Below are 9,813 nucleotides of genomic sequence, written 5' to 3'. Positions count from 1 at the left end.
GATAAACTTACAGAGAAATATAAACACGTCTTAGTGAAACCTCACTTTACAGAAATCTACCATAAGTGTGTGGTAGTCCAGAGGACTGCTGCTTACATAATGGACATCTGAAGGGGCTTTTTTTTTTGATACCAAAAATGGGATATCTATGTTGGTAAGACACAAGATCACAAAAAAAGAAAATTGTTATAAAAACAACAAAGCAACAGTTTTTACATAATGTACCTGTGAGAAACAACAACCAAACAGCCAGGAATTCCAGGGCATCTGTCAGGGGGCATAAGGCATGAGCAAGTACTGGGAGAGACAGCAACTGTGGTCTTTTCTACTAAAGGACACAAAAATTCTTCTCTAATCTCGACTTGTTTGAGATGCCTAGGTGGCTCAGTGGTTGAGTGTCTGCCTTCAGCTCAGGGGGTGATCCCAGGGTCCTAGGATTGAGTCCCCACATCAGGCTCCCAGTAGGGAGTCTGCTTCTCCCTCTGCCTGTGTCTCTGCCTCTCTCTGTGTGTCTCTCATGAATAAATAAGTAAAATCTTTAAATTGGACTTGTTCCCTCCTCAACACCTTGGTGTTTCTCTGCAGGACCTCTGTACACATTACACTAAGAATGACTGGAGTGACTTTTCAATTGATCTGAAATGCCCTGCTATTAGTATATCCTGGTCTGATTTTCCCCATGAAAAAAAAAATGGGGGTTGGGGGGAATGGGTGGAAGAATTGTATAAACAAAGACATTCAAATCAGAAGACCAGAGATAGAGGGAGTCTGTTTCAGAAAAGACAGCTGTTCTAGATCAATGGTTCTTGAGCATTAGCATATATGGGAATCACAAGGAGGACTTGTAAAAAATACAAATTGTTGAGCTCCACCCCAGAGTTTCTGATTTAGTACATCTAGGAATTAGGATTTCTAACAATTTCCCAAGTGGATGCTGATGTTACTGACAGGAAATTATATTATGGGAATCACTGTTTTAGATGTACCATTTACCTAAATTGGACTCCATTTGGGAAAAAATGTAACAAGAAACCCACAATCCTCTCAAATGAAATCCCATAGAATCTTAAAATGTTAGAACTTAAAAGGGCCTTATGAGGCCCTCAAGTTACGGAGAAAAAACAGAGGTCCAGACAAGTTACTTAATGTGCCCAAGGTCATGTTTTCAAACTGCTGATTAACACCTTGTCTTGGATTATAAAATCAGTATAGAATAGGATGACCAAGAAAAAAAAGAGAAGGATCAAATTACAAAAATGAGGAATGAAAGTCACTACTGATCTTTTGGAAATAAAAATAATCGAAAGGAAATACTATGAATAACTGTATGCCAACAAATTAGATTACCTCAATGAAACAGACAAATTCCTAGAAAATTGCAAACCACTGAACCTGACTCAAGATGAGAAAGTAAATCTAAACCAACTATTACAAATAATGGGATTGAATTAATAATAAAAAATCTTCTCAAAAAAACCTCTCCAGATGGTTTTATTAGTGAACCCTACCAAATGTTTATTATTTATTTTTATTTATTTATGATAGTCACACAGAGAGAGAGAGGCAGAGACACAGGCAGAGGGGGAAGCAGGCTCCATGCACCGGGAGCCCGACGTGGGATTCGATCCCGGGTCTCCAGGATCGCACCCTGGGCCAAAGGCAGGCGCCAAACCGCTGTGCCACCCAGGGATCCCCCCTACCAAATGTTTAAAGAAGAAATAACACCAATACACAAACTCTTCTAAAAAGCAAGAGAAAGGGACGTCTGGGTGGCTCAGCAGTTGAGCATCCCTTCCGCCCAGGGTGTGATTCTGGGGTCCTGGTATCAAGTCCTACATTGGGCTCCCAGCATGGAGCCTGCTTGTCCCTCTGCCTGTGTCTCTGCCTCTCTCTCTCTCTCTCTCTCTGTGTGTGTGAGTGTCTCGTGAATAAATAAATAAAATCTTAAAAAAAAAAAAAAGAAAGAAATGCCATCCACATTGGAAAGAAAAAAGTAAAACTAACATTATCAATATATGACATGGTCTTATATACAGGAAATCCTAAGGAGTACACATGTACATACCCACACAAATAAAAACAACTAGGACTAACATAGGAGTTCAATAAGGTTGATCTACAGATTCATGGAAACCCTTGTCAAGATCCAGGAAATACTATGAATAATTGTATGCCAACAGATTTGAATGAAATTTGCAAATGAAATTCAATGAAACAGGCAAATTCCTAGAAAATTACAAACCACTGAACCTGACTCAAGATACAAAAATCAATTATATTTCTAGTCAATTCTATGAATTGTATTTCTAATACAATTGTATTTCCTTTTTTAAAAAATTAATTAATTTATTTGAGAGAAAGAGAGAGGAGTACATGCACCAATGAGTGAGGGGAGGGACAGAGAGCAGGGGAAAAAAGGCAAGCAGACTTCTCGCTGAGTATAGAGCCCAACGTGGGGCTCAACCTCATGACCCTGAGATCATGACCTGAACCAGAGTCAAGAGTCAGACACTTAACTGACTGAGCCACCCAGGCGCCCCTATAATTGTATTTTTATACACTATACAATAGCCATGAACAATACAAAAATGAAATTAAGAAAGTAATAGCATTTAAAATAATACTTGGGTATAAAATTAACAAAAGTAAAAGACTTGTACATGGAAAACAGCAAAGCCTTGCTAAAAGAAATAAAAGAATATCTAAATAAATGAGAAGACATTCAGTGTTTGTGGACTAAAAGACTTACTATTACTAAGAAGACAGTATTTCCCAAGTTGATCTACAGATTCATGGAAACCCTTGTCAAAATCCAGGGGGACTTTGTTTTTTGGCAGAAATCTACAAACCGATCCTAAACTTTACATTAAAAAAATGTTGCAATCCAAAAAAAGACAAAAACTCTATCACCAAAATGTCTTCTCATGAAACCTATGAATTTATTAAGATAATGGGTATAGACCGAAATTCTTAGTGCATCTTCCTAAAATCTGGGCATCAGACAGATTTCAGATATATTTTCTTTGACGTTAGAACCATAGAGTTAGGATAACAATGAAGTATTGGTACTATGGTGATGGAATAAAGCATTATAGAAACATGAAGATAAAAACTTTATTCATATAACTGTGGAGAGGGAAGCTCTCTTCTTGTTCAAAGTCCAAAAAAAAGTGCCTTTGAAAGTGAAGGCTGCCTCAGAGCACTTGTGTGACCTGAAGATTTGTAGGAAAGAGAAAGACAAACAACTCTTTCCATCTATAGTTGGCTGTGACTGAAGAGTAAATCTGCCTGGTGGATGGAATTTAAACCACCCGCTCCAACTGGGCGGCTCAAATAGCTCCACTCACTCTCATGGATTCAAGCGTGTGAGTCAATTGGCAAAGCTCAGTCAAGGTAAAGTCTTGACTTGACCTTCCCAAAGAAGAAGAAAATAAAACTGTTCCAGGTTTACTCCCACTTGTCATCTCAGTCATGAGTCAAAAGCTTTTGCAGGTAGACAAAGTTGATTCGACTTTAAATCTGTCACTTACTGAGTAATTTTTTAATCTCTAAAATGGAAAACAATAATATCCGTAGATTGTGGTGATCAAATTAAAATTTAATATTTTCAGTTGCTCGTTGGAGTATTTTGCAAGCTGGGCAACATTATCCTAATTTTTTAAATGAGAAACTAATCAGATGCATTTATTGCTTGAAGATTTATGTATCTTCTTATTTATAAGAGTGCTTTGGGATATTGGGATAATCCTGTGAGGATTCGGAGCAAATTCTTCTGCCATTTTGAGTTCCTCCTTCATTTGTAAGAGAAGGACAGAATGAAGAGGAAAGTAGTAAATATTAGAAATGTTGCATCCCTATATCTTCATCTGCCTGTGCAATTTATCCTTGTCTCTGAAAGCTTTTCCCAGCTCCCTCTCAACTTGAAATTAACAGGAAAGCCAGTGACACAAACGATGGCAGTCACTATTTCTCCTGATTGTACATACCAGTCTAACATTCTTTGAGCAAAACTGACACCAAAGGATTTACCCCAGTGTTTCAATCATTTGAAATGCTCTATTTCTGCAATTAATGTTTTGCTTCTTGCTTTTCTCTTCCTTCACTGCCATGAATTACTTTATTAGTTCTCCTCATTATATTGATCAGTAAGCAAAGAAGCTCATTCATTTATTTATTCAATGAATAGGAAATATCAAGAGCTCAGTTCTTTACACTGTAAAATCCCAAAGTTTCTACCTTCTCCAGGAAGTAGCTAGAATGATAGTAGAATGTTAACTTATATTTGGGTTCTCACTTCAGCTCACTTTAGTCTTCCTAATCTTTTATGTATGACATACTTTAAAAAGGAAACCATTATTGGGAGGGAAGATTTTCCTTTTCAATGGGGAAAAGAGTAGGGGAAATAAATCCCTATCAGGCGATTCCACTCATTTTCCTAGCTGAAGGTAACTAAAATACATAAAAGTTCTTTATTTTCTAATTAACAGCTATAGAGCTGGTCTCAGGAAACTGTGCATAAGTAGTCCATAAAAAGGCAGAGGTCCAACAACACCATGCAAACATAGTAATTGAAACAGAGGGAGAAAGGCCTATTATAAATTACACTACACTTGAGGCTATTAAAAAAAAATCTTTTTAATTAACTGAAGAAATGAGGCAAACAAACTCTGAGCTTTTATAACTGGCTACTGAAGTTTGGAGACAAACAACACAACGGTTTTTTTATGTGTTATTGGTAAGTTGACACGACTCTAATCATTATCTCAAGGGGTGTAGATTGCCTGAACAAATTACTAAAAATATTATTGCTGAAGATTTTGGAGTTTGCATCTCTTCTCTGTAGCACCCCTATTATAGCAGAATCCAGAAATATCCACTGTAAGAGCCAGACTTTTTCTAAAGTACAAAGGAGTTTGTCCAAACTTATGTGAAAGTTGCAATAGAAAAATCCAATACCATAGACATTAAACTCAAACAGGTATATGCCTATTTTCTCTGTTATAGAAGAAGCAACTTATTTTAGAAGTAGTTTCTTAGAGATTCTAGACTTTTAGGTCTATTGTCAACTTCATTTGTGTTTTTTGGGAGTGACTTTCACCTTGGTCACTTTCTCACGTGTTCTTACCCATCAAATTAGCGGGATGATGGTGAAATCATTACCAATAATATGTCCTTAGATTTTCTAAGAAAATCCTAATGACATGCCAGTAGCATGATAATGGTGATGTGTTGAGTTCAAACCTCTTTTTACTGTGGGTTTAAAAATTGAAGAGTGAACATCAGTGTTAAGTTGGAAAATCATTTGTTTGATACTATTGAATAGGATGATTCAAGATGGGGGAAAAGAAACTAATCCTTGGGAACATGGCCTATAAATTAATCCGATTAGATGTGTTGACAAAATTAGAGATGGTTTTAGACCTCCCTTCCATTTTGCTTTTCATTTTCACTATTTCTCCCTGTAGGGCTTTTTTATTTTTTATTTTATTTTATTTTATTTTAATGACATGTATCATCTCAACAATTTACTTTTCCTAACAAAACAGAAAAGAATAAATATGATTTCTATGCACTTTAATTCTATTAAAGATAAATAAGCTTAAAAGTCTAACGCCTAGAAGCAAACCACTAGAGTATGAAAGCTCTCAAAAGACTATAAGCATCCCTGGAAAGACAAAGAGCATTATTTAGGAATTAATAAGGTCTGAGCCTTCACTCTATGTCAACACAATTTAGTCCTCATAATACCTGACTCCATTACCATGTGGCTATGCCCTCTGCTCCCTTCCCCTTACTATCACAAGCAGCGCAATGAGAGAATAAGGCAGCTCAAGGTCACATTGAAGGATGATTGAGCCTGACGTGGAGTTCTAAGCAGAGCCTCTAGATGGCACTCTTTCTTATCAGTAGCCGGTGTGAACAGTTCTCTTTTCTATCTCCACGATAATCAAAGGACTAAAATTGGTCCTCTTGTCTTATATTTTGATACGATTGCTCTACGCCATCTTAGTAGAAAGCTGGATGCTTACATAACACGTTAGTTTACCAACAGCAATTTGTGCTCTTAAGAAAAAAAAATTCCCATATCATCAGAGTGTTGCAGTTGCTGCTGCTGTCCCCATTGAACTCTGCAAAGCCAGTATTCCGTTTGGAATACTGGTTGGAAGTGTTTGTTTCAGATCTATACAATCCCTATGCCCCACTTTGGACCCTACTTCCAATGTCACTAAGGTAATAGAAGAAGAGGGAAGTCACTATCTCCAGTCTTCCACAGGGCCAGCTCCTTACAATCCTTACCATCCAGCTACAGCTATGTGGAGGTGAGGGGCCCTAGTATCTATGGTTAGAAGCAGAAGCAGCTGGATATAGGTGAAAGGGAGCTGGTTTCCCAACCCAAGACTGCCTCTGTAAGTGATGGCTTGGTGGTCTCCTGTCGCTAATAGCATTAGAGATATTTCTAGGAAGCTCACAACTAGCCTTAATGTCTTTGCAGCTCCCCCACCACACTCAATATTTCCTGCCTACCTAGGCAATGTTCCCCAGATCCTACTCCTCCCTCCACCGCCAACACACACCCAGAGTTCTCAGGAAGCCAAGTACTTTGTCCATGCTTTACAGGGGAACACATTTTCAGCTCTGTTGGCCTGGACACAATGGATACAATCAGGATATGATTATGATAACCAAAAAACATCAAAGATTTTAAGGTAGGCTGTAGAGTAGAAGACTGAAGAGTTTATGGAACTCCTTTCTTTCATGCTTCAAGTGATATTTAGCAAACGTACTTTTTAATGTCTAAGGATTTTCAAGAATTCAGAGTTCTGCATAACTATAGATGTTTCAGAGAGTGACAAAGAATAAAACTCAGTGTTACATTCAAACTTATTTTCTTTCATTTTATCTTATTCCAGCTCCAACTCTCTGGTCCTGCCTATGGGATTTCTATTTTCCAAGATGGACCTAGCCATGGCTTTTCAGACTGACCCCTATGTGACCAGGAGGCTCTGGAAAATACAATACAGTTTGACTTTTAAGACTGTTAAGGAAACACAGAAAAATCTCTCATTAACCCTTTGTCCTCAAAGCACAGACCCTTGTGCTTCTTTGCAATTCTGAATTCTTAAGAACATTCAGTCCACACTGAGTTATTTTTTTCTAACAGCTTATCTTGCTGAGACATAAACCAATGAAGGTCATAGGTGCCATACATAAAAATTTAGTTATGTAAGTTGTAGTAAATAATTTAAATGGGCCATTTAACTAATCTTGGATTTTATCCACAAAGCCAGGGGTCTTACTTTGGTTGTTCAGTTCATATCTCCTTCCTTTTTTACTCAGAAAACTCTTCCTTAGGATTTGGGAATGGAAAGAGAACTATTGCTTCAAGTTTACTCAAAAACATTTTAAGCCTGTCATTCTCCCAAATACTGCTTAAATGTTTAGAACTCCATAAAACTCAAGCTGCACTGGATGAATTCTGTAAACATCACTAAATGCAGTTTTTCTAGAAAGAAAGCTGCCAAATTTTTAAGACACAAGATTAAGCCTCCAGATGGCCTTTTCTGAAGTGTGAGTACTAATTGGGTTTCCATGTCCTTGTCTGACACTCTAGTCCACCCGAGTGTCCCTTTCTAGAGCCGAATCTGGGAAACCAAAATTCACACAAATGCCTAGGAGAAGGACAGACAGATAAAACAGACTATGAGGTACTGATTTATGGGAACTTGGGGCCCCTTGCTGTTAGCCCATTCATTTCCAAACAAGCTTCTTCCTATCTGACAAAATGCCTAAAAATCTACCTCTAGAAGATTTCTTCTCCTACCTTTAGAAGACCTATTTGTCTAGCTCCCTAACAATATCCAAATGTCTTTGGGAAAGGTATAATGTCCAGGATTTATTAGCAACATCTGCATTCCTGTAACTGCTTTAGATGAAGTATCAAGGAAGGAACCAGCAGTGTGACAAGTTATGAGGCTTGCCCAAGATTACACGGCTTTTAAGTGACTAAATCGATGTAGTGCTTAGGAGTAAGGTTCTAGAAGAAGCCAGGAAACCAGCTCTGTTCCCATTCTTCTCTCTTCTCTGGGCTGTTGACAGGCAGACAGGCAGACAGCTCAAAGAGCTACTAATGGTTTCTTAGGGCAACTGCTCTAGAGAGGAGGCTGGGAAGAAAGACATCTCACCTCTGTAGCTAGGAAAGTGCTGGGGAATTGGTTTACAGGAGAAAAATATGTGCTTTTGCATCAGGAATTCCCAATTCCAACCTACAAGAGGAAGGAAAACCTCAAGGTCAAATCAGTTTGGAAAATGCTTCTTAATGTATCTCTTTTGGAAGATCTTTGATGAATCTTAGCATATTAGAACAGTCCTGAATTCCACTTGTGACATTTTTTAACCGATTTCCCAAACTATTTGATCAAAGGATGCTCTTTTTCCTAACATTTATTGACATCTCTGGAAGAGTTTGGGAAATTCTGCTTTAGCAGAAATTATAAGAATTTTGACTCCTTATGATGCCCTGCAGCTGTCATGCAACCCAGAACAGAATTCTCTAGCAGAAGTTATTTGCCTGCATTTTCTACAAGAAAGCACAATGCAAAAAGTTCCTGGAGCTTTTATCACTTGGAACACCTTTTCATTACGGCCACTAACAATTATAGAGAAAAATTTGTTGAGGGTCAAATGGAAATAAAACCCGGTACTCTCTCTTTTCCACCTGCAGCTCTTTCCTTATTTAAAGGAAAGATTCCCCTCTTTGCTAGGGAACTTTTCTTACCATCCCCAGGCAGAATTAATTCTTCATTGTCTTTTGTCTCACACATTCTCTTCTCTCTTCCTGTTTGTATGACACTACTTGATATTCTGGCATTGAAGGATCTGCTCACAAGCCCGATTCCCTCAATGACCTAAAGGCAGTCCAAGCCTATGGAAGACAGCCCCGGTGATGTGAAATTGCTCATAAAGTTCTGTGATAGACATAACATACTGAGTCAATGAATTCAAGAGGCCAAATACAAGCACCATGTATTGCTGTGCCCAAGATTGCGAATTCGAGAAACTACCAAGGAGCCAACACCGATGCAAGCGCACGAGGGTTTATTAGCAAGCTCGAGCTTGGGTCCAAGTGTACCCGACACAGCGGAGCAGGGACTTGGACCCTGAAGTGGGTTACAGCTGGGTTTTTTATAGTCTGGTCTAAGGGATTTTCAGAAGGGGTGGAGGAATTTCTCAAGTTCTGTTTACATTCTGATATGGGGCTTTCAAGGGCATTGAGCTCTGTTCTCATTCTAATATGAGACTTTCTACCACAGGTGTGGGCCCTGTTGTCTTTCTGATATGGGATTCTCTGCCCAGGGCAATTCTGAGCTCTGTTGTCTTTCTGATATGGGATTCCCTGCCGGGGACATTGAGGACATTCTGCAGCTTTTCCCATAAAGTTCAGCTCTTATTCACAGGGGCCTAAGATGGCTGTACTTGTGCTAATGCTAAACTTTAGGTGGGATGGCCTTAATTTTTCTCGGCCTCCACAGTATAAATTCAAACTAAATTGATTTAAAAATTTAAAGTATGGCAAGTCATACCTCACTGCATAAATAATAATTAATACCTAAGTGTATTTATTATGGCCACTTAATTTTTCAGGTAGAGAAAGAAAGGGAGGAAGGAAGGAAGGAAGGAAGGAAGGAAGGAAGGAAGGAGGGAAGGAAGGAAGCACGAAGTAGAGAATCAGAGGATTCTCGACAACCACAGCAAGGAAAAAGGTAGAGGAAAAATAGCAAAGAGAAAGAAAAAAAGACAAACTATACAAAAAAT

Source organism: Canis lupus, chromosome 8 (assembly GCF_003254725.2).
Source record: "Canis lupus dingo isolate Sandy chromosome 8, ASM325472v2, whole genome shotgun sequence".
Taxonomy (NCBI): Eukaryota; Metazoa; Chordata; class Mammalia; order Carnivora; family Canidae; genus Canis; species Canis lupus.
Note: the sequence above shows the minus strand (reverse complement) of the source record.